This window comes from Neovison vison, chromosome 3, assembly GCF_020171115.1.
Source record: "Neovison vison isolate M4711 chromosome 3, ASM_NN_V1, whole genome shotgun sequence".
NCBI classification, from domain to species: Eukaryota; Metazoa; Chordata; class Mammalia; order Carnivora; family Mustelidae; genus Neogale; species Neogale vison.
Window position 1 is genome coordinate 105,049,591 of NC_058093.1, and position 13,875 is coordinate 105,063,465.

General features: G+C 46.7%; 1 protein-coding gene across 1 annotated transcript in view; it reads left to right on the plus strand.

The window, feature by feature from the left end:
• Positions 1–11,731: 11,731 nt before the first annotated feature.
• GLI2 (GLI family zinc finger 2) overlaps positions 11,732–13,875 on the plus strand; it is a 246,775-nt gene continuing 244,631 nt past the window's right edge. Inside the window, exon 1 of the mRNA XM_044242640.1 lies at positions 11,732–11,872. The gene's annotated coding sequence lies outside the window, so the exon portion shown is untranslated. The remainder of the gene's footprint in view (positions 11,873–13,875) is intronic.

Below are 13,875 nucleotides of genomic sequence, written 5' to 3' on the forward strand. Positions count from 1 at the left end.
CTATTGGGATGTCTCTCTCTGGCATTAGAGGCCCAAACCATCAATTCATGAGGAAGTGCAAAATGAGATAGTTCTGATTCTGCCATTACTTTTTTTTTTTTTTTTAAAGTAATCTCTATGCTCAGCACAGGGCTCAAACTCACAACCCAGAAATCAAGAAGCCCATGTTTTACCAGCTAGGCCAGCCAGGCACCTCCTGCCATTTATTCTTCATTTATTTATTTATTTATTTTCAAAGAGTTTATTTATTTATTTGAGAAAGAGAGAGAGAGAGAGAGAGAAAGCACAAGCAGGGAAAGGGGCAGAGGAAGAAGCAGGCTCCTGGCTGAGCAGGGGGTCTGAGGCGGGACTTGATCCCTGGACCCTGGGGTCATGACTTGAGCCAAAGTTAGTCGATTAACTGACTGAGCCACCCAGGCATGCCTTCTTCTTTATTTATTAGCTGAATGATTTTTTTTTAAGATTTTATTTATTTATTTGACAGAGAGAGATACAGCAAGAGAAGGAACACAAGCCGGGGGAGTGGGAGAAGGAGAAGCATGATTCCCACTGAGCAGGGAGCCCGATGAGAGACTTGATCCCAGGATGCTGGGATCATGACCTGAGCTAAAGGCAGACACCCGATGGCTGAGCCACTTGGGTGCCCCTAGCTGAATGCTTCTAAAAAGAGACACTTACCTCCATCACTACTTGGTTACTCTGAGGTATAGTTAGGACTGGAAAAGCAGAACAAACACTTGGTTTTTTCTCACTGCTATTTCCCATATATATCAGTGTAATGCTAGCATCCTTTAAGGCAACCCTTATGCAATAGAAATAAAATGCCAGCCACAAATGTAATTTAAAATTTTCTAGCTGCCCCATGAAAAAAGGAAAAAGAAACAGATAAGATTAATTTTAATAACATATTTTATATGACCTAATATTTTCAAAGTGTAACATTCCAACATATAATCAACATAAAAAAATTCATGAGTCACTTTACATCTTTTTTTGGTAGACTTTGAAATCTAGTGTGTATTTTATACTCTGCTAAATTTTCATCTTAAACACTACCTGAACTGCAATCAGATTTCCCAAATCTATAGTGCAAAATGTAGAGGTATATACCCAAATTGGTCCACACACTTAAAAGCTTTTCAGTAACTAAACAAAGTATCAGATCTCAAACTTTATGATTTCATAAATCTTAAACTTTTGTCCCTCAGTTGGACTAGCCACATTTGAAGCGCTCAGTCCCCTGGATGGCTAGTGATTACTGCAATAGACAACACACATTCAAGGAAATCAAGAGGGGTAGGTTTTCTTTCAAGTATATTTATGGATGCAAGGATGTGTTTTAACCCATTTCTGTTCTTACTGAAACTCACATGTCGCCTATTTGGCCAGAAAGCTTTTTTATTTGATCTTTATTTTATTGGTTTTGACATTTGCCTTGCTTTCTATAGGTATGTTTCCTTTTATTATGGTTCCTCCCATTTTTTTCCCAAGACCTGGAACAACCACTTTCCAAGCGGTTCTCATTCTTTTTTTTTTTTTTTCAAAAAATTTTTGAAGATTTTATTTATTTGTTTGAGAGAGAGACAGTGAGAGAGAGCATGAGCGAGGAGAAGGTCAGAGGGAGAAGCAGACTCCCCATGGAGCCGGGAGCCCAATGCGGGACTCGATCCCGGGACTCGATCCCGGGACTCCGGGATCATGACCTGAGCTGAAGGCAGTCGTCCAACCAACAGAGCCACCCAGGCGTCCCTGCGGTTCTCATTCTTTATGGTGGGAAATGATATTTAGAAATCAAGTCTAGTCCCTTGGGCTGCTCATTGCTATTGAATTGGTTATTGTTTTTAGGACTTTCCAATGGGCATAGTTAGAAAATGTGATTTTTTTAAAAAACAGAAACAATTTACATTATAAAACAAATTTTCATATGAATTCATGATTCATAATGTGAATTCATAGTATTTCCAATTCAAACCCAGAATGACAGATTTTACTTAATCTTATTAATATTATATTTGTATTGGGGCACCTGGCTGTCTCCATTGAAAGAGCACGCGCAACTCTTTATCTTGGGGTGCGTTTGAGCCCCATGTTGGGTGTAGAGATTATGTAAATAAATAAAAAAACTTTAATATTATATTTATATCTCCTTTCGCCCATGCTGAAAAATTTCAGTTGTCGACGCTAACATAATTACTCGTTGGCATTATTTCTTGCTGTATAAACAGTATCTCAAACCAATATCAGTGCTCCATCAATATAATTATTGAAAACAATGTGTTTCTTTTCCCCTACTTCTTTTTGTCCTAAATAAAGGTCTATCCCTCCTTGATTGATCAAATTATTGTTTTCAGGTCATATAGAACATTCTGTCTCTTGGTGGCTATAACTGGACACACATTTACCTTAATTTGTATTATTTTACTTTCAGTTATGGGGACAAATTTTTAAAAAGGAATTTTGTTCTATAATAATGTAATGTATGTTCATGGTTCCAATGTCAAGTCTAAAACTCAAGATGTTTCAAAGAAGTCTAGCTTTCATCCCTGTCCCCTCCATCTTATTCCCTCCTTCTCCTGTTAGATAATTTTAAAACATTTTTTATGATTTGTGTACTTAAAAATATAAACAAATCTTATGTATGTGTTTGTGTACACATGGTGTCTCATTCATTTTTAAAAAAAATTTTTAGGGGCGCTTGGGCGGCTCAGTGGGTTAAGCCTCTGCCTTCGGCTCAGGTCATGATCCCAGGGTTCTGGGATTGGGAGCCTGCTTCCTCCTGTCTGTCTCTGCCTGCCTCTCTGCCTACTTGTGATCTCTGTCTTTCAAATAAATAATGAATAAATCTTTAAAAAAATTTTTTTTAAAAGTAGATCTTTTTAAAAAAAGGTTTTATTTATTTATTTGACAGAGAGAGAGATCACAAGTAGGCAGAGAGAGGGGAAAGCAGGCTGCCTGATGCGGGGCTCAATCCCAGGACCTTGGGATCATGACCTGAGCTGAAGGCAGAGGCTTAACCCACTGAGTCACCTGGGTGCCCCAGTGTCTTACTCATTTTAAGATCAACAGTAGGATATCATATACACTTTGCATCACATAATTTCTTTCACTTAAGGGTATATATAATAGCTTAAGAAATATGTCTCATTCCTTCTTATAGCTGCTTCTTCTTCTTCTTTTAAGATTTTATTTATTTATCTGAGAGAGAGAGTGAGAGAGAGAGCAGGAGGAAGTATGGATAGGGGCAGAGGGAGAAGCAGACTCCCACCTGAGCAGGGAGCCTGACTTTGGGCTCGACCCCAAGACCCTAGGATCATGACCTGAGCTGAAGGCAGCTGCTCAACCGAGCGACCCAGGGGCCCTCTTTCTTATAGCTTCTTATAGCTAATATTGCATTAAGAGGATATGCTTTAGTTCGTTCAATCTGATCTGGCATGAAGATTTTTGGGTTGTTGCCAGTTTTTTGATATTGTAAATAGTGCTGCTATGCTTAGTCTTCTGCGTATGCCTTTTGGTATTGTGTCTGGGATAGATGCATTGAAGTGAGATGGGCAGTTCAAAGGGGTAAATGTACATGTGATTTTGATGGATTTCTCACATTTCCCTCCATAGGGCTGTCCACTTGCATTTCTCTCAGCAATCTATGAGAGAGCACCTGGTTTCCTATAGCCAGAGTCTGCTGTCCAGTTTTGGGATTTTGTCAGTCTGTCAGTGGAAATTGGTATCTTGGTCTCATGTTAATTTCTACGTATCCCGCTAGAACCTATTAAAAAGCTCAACCCCTCGTTCATGGTGTAGCCTTTGTCATACCCAGCTAGGTCTATTTCTGGATTTTGTATTCCATTCCACTGGTCCGTCTTTTTATTCATTCATCACTACCAAATTGTTTCAGTTACAGGGGCTTTAGGTTTTAATATCTGACAGGGCTGCCTACTCCTCCCCTCCAGTTGCTTTTCCTTTTCGGGGTTTGTCCTGGCCCTTCTTGGTTCTTTCTCCATCTAAATGAACTTTTAAATTGTTAACTTATCTATCTCTGTTTTTCCTCCACCCCCAGAAAACACCATACTTTTATGTGAATTGCAACAATTTATACAGTAACTTAGGAAGAATGAAGTCCTCTATGTGTTGAATCGTCCTACTCAAGAACACCTATCTTTCTATATTTTCACATCAACTTATATTAATTCTGGTAGTGTTTTGTTTTTTTCTCATACTGGTTTTGGACATTTCTTTTTACTATTTAAGCCTAAACAGATTATATTTTCTTCCTCTTTGCTATCCTAATTGGAGTCTTCTGTTCCATGCTTTTTTCTGACTGCTGTTGCTTATTTATATGAAAATCTTTGACTTTGTTAATTGGGTGAGGATGGGGAGGCTTGCTGTCCCATACACATGCTTAGTTGGTTAAGCATTCGATTCTTGATTTTGGCTTGGGTCTTGATCTCAGGGTTGTGAGTTCAAGCCCCATGTTGGCACGACGCTGGGTGTGAAACCTACTTTTTTAAAAAAAAGAGGAAGAAAATTTGTCTTGAAATAATGGCTTTCATTATTAGATGCTTAGCGAGTTTGAGGACTCTTGATATTTCTTAGAGTCCCTAGTGGCTGGGAGACAATGCAATCTTTTTCAGTTTGGTTAAGTAAGCCACAATGTATCCTGAGAAAAGTTCTTGAGAGGGCTGGTCCTGAGGGAGATAAAGATCCTGACAAATATTCATTGGATCTCTGATCCCTGTTGACTTTGCTGCCTTCTCTCTCCTTCTCTGGATGGCCTCATCCTCCTTCCTTTTCCTATCTCCCTGCATATGGTGACGTCCTCCATAGCTCCCACTACTCTGAGCTGACACAGGGTCTGTGGGGGCACCTCCCAGCCAGGGACTAGCGGGTGGAAGGTATGGATTATATCTCACTCATCTCCTTTATCTCTAAAGTGCATGGTAATTGTAGGAGCTCAACAAGGAGGGATGAATGAATGTATGAATGAATGCATGTACATATGTATGTATGAATGAATGAATGGATAAATCCATTAGCTAAAGAGTTTTCATCCTTCTGCAGTTGAATCTCTCCCAGCTGTACCCTCTAAGGCAGCTCTGAAAGGGAAAAGGGTTTTCACTCGTTGCTTCTGTGGGGAGGGGTTCCTAACATCTCCAACCTTGCACAAATTCCTTGTGTGAGTCTTTATATCGTTTCCCCCATGATGTTTACTGGGCGGAGGTTGAAGATTTGCACTGAAAATCAGATTATGTGTTTGTCTTTGGCCTGCCTGGCAACGTGTACCGCCTCCTCCATCCCCCAACCCGCCTCGCACCTGTCCTCCAATAGTTCCCCAATAGGTGCCATCCTGATGTTTCCCACTCCTAGATGAGCTTGTTCTGTGGAAGAGGTCAGCTAAATTCATTCAGTGGTAACAAGTGTCCTATACAAGCATTCTGGGTTGGGTCCTCCAAGTGTTTTTGCACTGTAATAAAGGACACAGCCTCAAGTCTTAGGAGTGACTCCAGACTTCTCTCAGGACTCCTGAAAAAATAACATATCAGCAATCTGGCATGGAGACTGGCATATACTGTGGTCCTGACACTGTCACTGCGATCTTCCTTAGCCACTGACCGCTTTTTGTTCTATCGTCCAGCTCCTCTCTGCCATAGCTTCACCACTCACGCCTCTCTTAGTATGCTGTTTTGTGTCCTTCCTTTTTAAATTTTTTTAATTTGAAGTAATCTCTCCACTCAACATGGGGGTCAAACTTATAACCCTGAGATCAAGAGTCACATGCTCCATGGACTGAGCCAGCCAGGGACCCAACTTGCATCCTTCCACTGTGGCCAAATTTGTGTCTGTCTTGATGAGAGTGTGGATTCCTTAGGTTAGGGATTGGGTCTCTCCTTTCTGGATTCCCAAGTGCTTGCTACCAGGGGCTTTGTAGCCAAACCAGCAAACAGTATACCTGGTGTGCTGCCTCAGAGCCTTTACCCAGTCTTCTCTGTCTCTGCTTAGTTTTGTGTGGCAGACTTTATTTCCAAAAATAACCACAGCACCATTTCTGCCCCCATAGGCTCTTCAGAATCTTGCCAATCCCCATCAGCATGGCGGAGTCTGTTTTCCCATCCCTTGAACCTGGGTAGAACTTTGTCTCCATGAACAGAATGTAGCCAAGTGATGCTGTGGCTTCCAGAGTTTCATAAAAGGCTCCTCTTTGGTCTGCTTCACACTCTCCCTTTGTGTACATGTTCCCCCAGGATTCCCCCCTCAGGTGCCATCTTTGTTTCCTACTCCTTCTATAGAAGCATGCTCTTTGGAAAGCTTTCATGTGGCTATCTTTTTGTAAGCTCACCCTTGAAACTTAGCTACCACCACACTATGAAGAAGCCCCGAGTAGTCTGAGAGACCACGTGGTGAGGTCCAGACAGAAAGGAACCCATGCCCCACCCCCACACTCCCCACCTGCCCCAAGCCAGCAGCTAGCATTGAGTCCCAAGCATGTGAGTGGCCAAGTCTTCAGATGATCCCAGTGCTAAGCTAGAGGTCTTCAAGCTGAGGTCCCATCACCCTGGGGAAGAGACAAACAGTCCTTCTTACGCTCTGTCCAAAATCCTGAACCATAGAATCTTCATGTGTAGCAAATGGTTGTTCTCTCCTTCTGTGTTTGGGTCCATTTGTTATACAACCCTAGTAACTAGAAAACTATGAAATGATGGACAAGCACTTCTCTTTGCGGCTGGATTTTCTTATCACTCAGACTCGTTTTACAAGAAGAGAAAGAAAGCATTGGCACACTGTGTTCTCTTCCCGTTCTCAGTTAACCCGTCCTCATTCCTTCTATGTCCTACCTGGCTCTATTAAATGGTGACTGATATATAAAAGTTGCTCATGGGGGCGCCTGGGTGGCTTAGTCAGTGAAGCGTCTGCCTTTGGCTCAGGTCATGATCAGTGGGGAGCCTGCTTCTCCCTCTCTTTCTCTACCCTTCCCCCTCCGCTCATGCTCTTTCTCCCTCACTCTCTCAAAGAAATAAAATCTTAGAAAATATTAAATAAAGTAAAAGTTGCACATAATTAATATATAAATAGGGTAAGCTTGGATATATGCACTTATTTGTGTTACCATCACCACAATCCAGAAAGGAGACACCCAATCCCTAACCCAAGGAATAATAAATATATCCATCACTTCTACAAGTTTTCTTGTGCCCCTTTTTTCCGGCAGGGGAGGGGTAAGAACACTTCACCATGGGGCTTACCCTCTTAAATTTTGAGACTTTAAATTTTGACTATAGGCACTATGTTGCACAGCAGATCTCTGGAACTTGTCCATCTCGTATAACTGGAAGTTTGTACCCATCCAGCTCCCCAAAGCTGCCATCCTCATCCCCAAGTAAACACCATTTTATTCTCTACTCTATAACTTTGACTATTTTAGCCTCTTAATAGATGAGTCAAGCAGTATTTGCCCTTCTCTGACTGGCTTATTTCACTTTACGTAATTTCCTCCAGGTGGATCTCTGTGGTCACAAATGGCAGATTTCCTTCTTTTTTAAGGTTGGCTAGTATTTCATGACCTGTATGTTCCACATTTTCTTTCTCCCTTCATCTAATGTGCTTTTGTGTTGTTTCTAGATCTTGGTTATCATGAATAATGCAGCAGTGAACATGGCAGTGCAGATAGCTTTTCGAGACCCCAATTTCCGTATTTCTGGATATCTCAGGATATTCTCAGGTGGTTTGTTTTGTTTTGTTTTTAAAGATTTTATTTTTATTTATTTGACAGACAGAGGTCACAAGTAGGCAGAGAGGCAGGCAGAGAGAGAGAGAGAGAGAGTGAGAGAGAGAGGAGGAAGCAGGCTCCCTGCTGAGCAGACAGCCCGATGTGGGGCTCGATCCTAGGATGCGCTGGGATCATGACCTGAGCCGAAGGCAGAGGTTTTAACCCACTGAGCCATCCAGGCGCCCCTATTCTCAGGTTTTTGCAAGGCCATATTCTCAGGTTTTTTTTTTTTTTTAAAGATTTTATTTATTTGACAGAGAGACATAGCCAGAGAGTGAACACAAACAGGGGGAGTAGGAGAGGGAGAAGCAGGCTTCCCACACAGCAGGGAGCCCGACATGGGGCTTGATCCCAGGACTCTGGGATCACTACCTGAGCCAAAGGCATACGCTTAATGACTGAGCCACCCATGCGCCCCATCCCCAGGTTTTTTGAGGAAACTTTATACTGTTTTCTGTAATGCTTACACCATCTTGCATTCCCATCCATGCCAACAGTGCACGAGGGCTCTGATTTCTCTATAACCTCACCAACTTGTTATCTCGTGTTTTTGACACTAACCATTCTAACACACATGAGCTGATATCTCACTGTGGTTTTTTTTGTGTTTGTTTGTTTTTAAGATTTATTTATTTATTTGACAGAGAGAGAGATCACAAGTAGGCAGAGCAGCAGCAGGCGTGGGTTGGGGGGGAAGCAGACTCCCCGCTGAGCACAGAGCCTGATGTGGGGCTCGACATCAGGACCCTGAGATCAGGACCTGAGCCAAAGTCAGAGCTCTAACCCACTGAGCCATCCAGGTGCCCCCTCACTGTGGTTTTGACTTCCATTTCCTTGATGATGAGTGATGTGGAGCACCTTTTCTTGCAACCTGCTGGCTGGTCGAATGTCTTGTTTGGAGAAATGTCTATTTCAGTCTTCTGTCCCCCCCCCTTTTTTTTTTAACTTGGGTCATCTGTGTTTTTGCTACTGAATTTTAGGAGTTGCTTATATATTTTGGAAATTCACTCCTTGTCAGATATACTGCTGGCAAATATTTTCTTCCATCCCACATGAGGCTGTTTCATTCTGTTGTTTCCTTTGCTGCCCAGTTTTTCCGTGTAAGGTAGACCTACTCCTCTATTTTTGCTTTTGTTGCCCTTCATTCCTTCTTCATATCCGTGCAACTTCATTTCCTCAGGAATGCCCTCCCACACTGCCTCCCATGCTAGCCCAGGTCACCAAGCACTGGCGTAGTGCACTTTGCATTTTTTTTCCTTCATGCAGTTTCTGATCATGTATTTGTTTGTAGTTATTAATAAAAATGTTAAGCTCATCAGGGGAAGGTAACCCCCGGTCTGGCTCATGGTGATGTTAGGCCACTTAGCACATCACATGGCACAAAGAAAATTGCCTACTGGATGAGCTGGGATCTGTCCAAGGTCATACATTAAGTATTAGATCTGAAACCAGAACTTGGTGTCCTGATGTTTAGATGAAGGCTTTTTCTGGTATGCCATTTGCCTCCACTCCAAACCTTGTTGCTTTTCTCAGTGCCAAAACTTCAGACCATCTACAGATTAAGGCATGATGTCTACAACCTCTCCTCAAACCAAAAACATTCCATCTTCATCTCAACAGTCACCTTCTTGCCAAAATAAGCCAGGAAAGGTTATGGGAGTGCCTGGATTCCAGCAGAAGTTGAGCTGGTCTGAGAAGAAAAACAGAGAAAAAGGAAATAGACCAAAATGTTGATTTGTTTAAACTTATCCACAAACTTAACAACACAAGGAAGCCAACAGAGACAAACTTATAATGAAGTAATCAGCTGATGAAGCTAATATTCCAGTATCATGAAATGATTCCCCACATTTCGTGGGGTAGATATGAATAGGGTCATTAAAATACGGCCATTGAAGAGAGGAAGAGTTTACTTTTTCTGTCTCCTTGGAGTCTGTGTTCTGAAAGCTCAGCAGGAATTTAAACAAATAGCATGGAGGAATGAATGGTGAATCCGATCATATTTAAAGAAAAAGCCCCTTTCAAACTTTTCTTCTCTTTAATAAATGCATTGGCTTCTGCAAGTTTTGCTTTTAAAAAACCCTGCGGGTTTTTTTTCCCCTCATCTGGAGAGCCTATTTGTGAAAAACAAAATTAGCATCAAATTGTTCTAATATTGTTCTTCATATTTTTTTCTCTAGGTCAGGAAGAAATTATTAACTTCTCTCATGTAAGTGAATGTAAGGAGAAAGGAAGGAAGGTAGGGTGATAGGGAATGGGGACCATAATGTTCCTTCTTTGAGTAAAACGTGAAAAAAAAAAATTAGGGAAATCGTCAGTGGTATCTGGAGAGAGTTACAGACCAAAAGGTATTGTATAGGTAAAATGGGTTTGTGAAAGTCACACCCCCACAGTGAGGGTCGAATTGCCTCTCTGAGCCTTTGTTTCTCCTGCATTCCAGGCAAGATGCAACTGTAGGAAGGAAGACTGAAGGGAGAGATGCTCCCACTCCTCAGCGGGGCCAGTTTAGTTGAACCAATGCTACAACCCCTGAAATACAGGCACGATGGCGGTTCAGCACTCTGACCTTGGATATGTCACTTAAATTCTGTAAACCTCAGTCTTCTCACCTGTGAAATGGAGAATCAAACTCAGAGTTTTGAAGGTGAAATAATATAAAGGAATTACTACGTGTCCCCTAGCACGTAGTGTTTCACAAATGTTAGAAAGGAACATCAAGAAATCCCCGAATGGGGCACACTTCGGGTGAGACCCCTCAGCACAGAGAGAATGGTGGTCCCCGAGGAGTTGGGGGACACTTTAATCCGCTGCTCATGCTTCTGAAACCAGGCTGCTCAGTTCTGGGCAGTGGTGTGGCTCGAGGGCCCAGAGCTAGTCACCCAGTTTGCTTAAGCAAGTTCTTCCACACACACCCCCATACACACTTTGGCCCAAAATTCAGTTAAGTTTTTTTTCTTCCTTCTTCCTCTGTTGTTGTTGGGTTCTGATTACTTCCATCTGGCTGTGGCAGCTAGAGTGGAGTCTCTTAAAAAAAAAACAAAAACAAACAAAACAAACAAAAACCCTCCCTACAAAACACACACGTACCAAACCTAGAAGGCTTCTCGCTTCTCGCCTGCTTGCGCTCTGATGGCGACTCGGGTGAGCGCCCGCGGGGGGCGCGAGCAGGACCCCCGGCACCTGCGCGCGCTGCAGGCTTGGAAGAGGGTCCGCGCGGTGCCAGCCGCCGTCCCCCCCACCACCCCGTTTTGCCTCCAGTCCCCGGCTTCCGGCCCGGCGCCCGGAGAAGCGGGCGCACTGAGAACAGCGACCCGGGCATCTCCCGGTGGAGGGGGAAGAGGGAGGTGGGGAGGGCGGGTGATTTCAGAGATTGAAAACAGAGCAGTCCCTGCGCCTCAGCTCCGGAGCTCATCTGACTTGAGTTAGCGACCCCCCACCCACCCACCCCGGCGCCTTAAAAAAAAAAAAAAAAGTTGGAAACTGGCGCGTTCTTTCCTTCTCTGTTCGAACTTTGTTCGTAGTTGTGCTGTCTCTCCTCGGCGCTGGGGAGGAGGGTCCTCGGCCGCCCCCTCCCAGCCCCCCCACCCCCGCGGGTCCCCTGGGTCCCCCAGGGGGCGGGGGCGCGCGGCGCGGGCTGGGGCGCGGCGCCCGGGTGTGCTGCAGCCGTGCGCGCGGGGGCGCTGTGCCGTCCGGGCGGCGCTGATGGATTGCAGGAGTGCCAGAGCTCGCCAGCCGAGGCAGCACGGCTCCGCGGACTTTTTTTCAAACTCCCATCAATGAGACTTCGAGGAGGAGCGGGAGGCGGCGGCGGCGGACACGCAGGAAGGCGAGGAGGAGCCGGGGGAGCCAGAGGAGCCGCAGGAAGGAGCGCGGGCCGCGCGGCGCGCGGAAGACTAGGGGAGCTGCCGGCTCGCCGGCGGTAGGGGCTGCTGGGCCCCCGCCCGCCTCTCGGTCCCCTCCCCTGACTGGCCCTCCCCGCCCCAGCCGGACTGAGTCCCGGTACACGGCAGCCCGCGGCGAGTCGCCGCGCCAGCGAAGTTGGGATGGGGGCCCGAAGCCACCGCCCGGCGCCCCGGAGGCCACCTGCGTGCTAGAGGCAAACTTTTGTCTCCCTCGGTAAAGTTGCATTGGCCTTCTTTTGCTTGCTCTGCGTTGCGAAGTGCCCCCTACCCCGGCCGAGCCCGGGCCGACTGGGATGTTGCGCCGATTCGGAGGGTCCTTCGGCCGCGTACCCGCGCCACTGCACGGGGATCGGGGAACCGGGCTTGGGGGGCTGAGGGCTGGCGAGAGGGCCCCGCTTGGGGCTCAGACCAAACCATGGGGAGACTACAGTGGGGTCCGGGGCTAGGAACTCGTGTCCGGGGGCGATTTTGCATCCCCCTTCCTACCTGGGGGAAGAGCCTGTCTTTCCTGGGTGCACAGGCTAGCCGACCCCCACCCCGTCTTCACCGCGCCTGAGCCCCGGGCTGTTTTTGTGGGAGGTGGTGGGTAGCACCGCAGGCTGGGATGCTGCAAAGCTCTCGGAGGTGGGCAGTGGGAGCGTGTCTTAGGGGAGTATGCTGTGTGTAGAGGGACTGCAGCCTGCCAGTTGTGAACTTCTAACTGCACTTCTCCGCGCTGCCCGTCGCGGAGCCCTCCCTGCCTTTCTTTCTTCCTCGCTCCTTCCTCCCAGTCTGCGGGCCCTGTTGCCCCCCTCCCCCTCGGTCAGGCTCTCCTCTTCGGCCTCCCTCCTTGCTTCTTTCCTCCAACTCCTCCTCCTCCCTTGCCCTCCGCCCCAAGATCCGCTTGACTTCACGAAGGGATCCGCACGTAATCCCTGGCCCCGTCCTCGGGTCCCCCCACCCCTCACTTTCTTCCCCGCCCCCACTCATCATCTCCCCCCCAACCCCCCAAAGGCCAATCTCTCAACAAGTATATTTGCTGAGGAATTTGAAAAATCCACTACTGCAACTTGATCTGTGTGTGATGGATGGGGAGAGGCGCGTAGAGAGTTGGGCGCCAATCCTATTAAGGGTTTAGAGAGGGGAGCGTTTTTTCCCCGGACGGGGGCGGGGGCGGGGGGGGGTGATAGGGAGGGCTGGAGGAAGGGAGCGTGTACTTGTGAGTGTATGAGTGTGAGTGCACCCGCCGCGTCGGGGAGCTGGAAGTCCACCCTACTCGGCGCCTTTTCAGCCCGGCAGTAATTGCTGTCATTTCCTTGGAAACCCGACTTTTACAGCGCGAGGAGCTCGGGATGGAGCCCGCGCGCTTCAAGCCGGGTGATCGGCGGCGGAGGCGCTTTTACGGGCCTCCACGGACACCCCCCCCTTTTCTAGGGTGTCTCTCTCTCTCTCTCCCCTCTCCCTTCTTTTCGGTATAATTTTTTATTTGGCTGTCTGGGTAGATCCCCGCTGGAAAAGTAGACCCCTCGCAAGTGTGGTGCAGGGCCCAGGGGGTGTGTTTTATGCGCCGCTCTGCCCTCCCAACCCGGGCATCCCGCTGGGTGCACGGCCTCTGGCGCGGGCTTTGCAGTCCAGTGGCCGCGGCGGAATCCTGGGCCCCAGCCCCGCCGCCCTCCCCGGGCGTGTGAAGGTTTAATCCCGACAGCTTCAGATAAAGGGAGCAGTTGTAAAACGCTCATACGCTGTTTGCAGACGAGGCTCTGGGGGATGTTGGAGAATTTGAAAGTAAACGTTTCCCTCACAAGCGGCATAAAATAGTGTTTAAACAAATATTGTATTGGCATGCTCAGGGGGCTCAGTGCCAAAAAGTAAAGTAAATAAACTGTGAAATCCAAAATATACAGCGGTGGAAAGCGGAGGGATAGGCGGACTCGTCGCAAGTCCCCCTGACGAGCTCTGTTTGCTCTGGCCACTTCACCTACAAGCCCCCTCCCCGCCCATTTCCTTACCTTGGCTGGGGGTTTCCTTCTCTGGGCTTCCCAGTGTCTGGGGGTAAGGCCTCCCTGCGCCTGGGAGCTTGGCTTTGCAGTGGCTCAGTCGGGAGGCAATTCATTGTGTGGCTACCTGGGCTGGTCTCCCCCCAGGGGAGGGGAGGGAGACCCTGGCCTTGCTTGGCTGCTTTTAATTTTGATGTTCTTTATTTAGGCTTTTTCCAGCTTCTGGTGTGCCCTGGGGCGT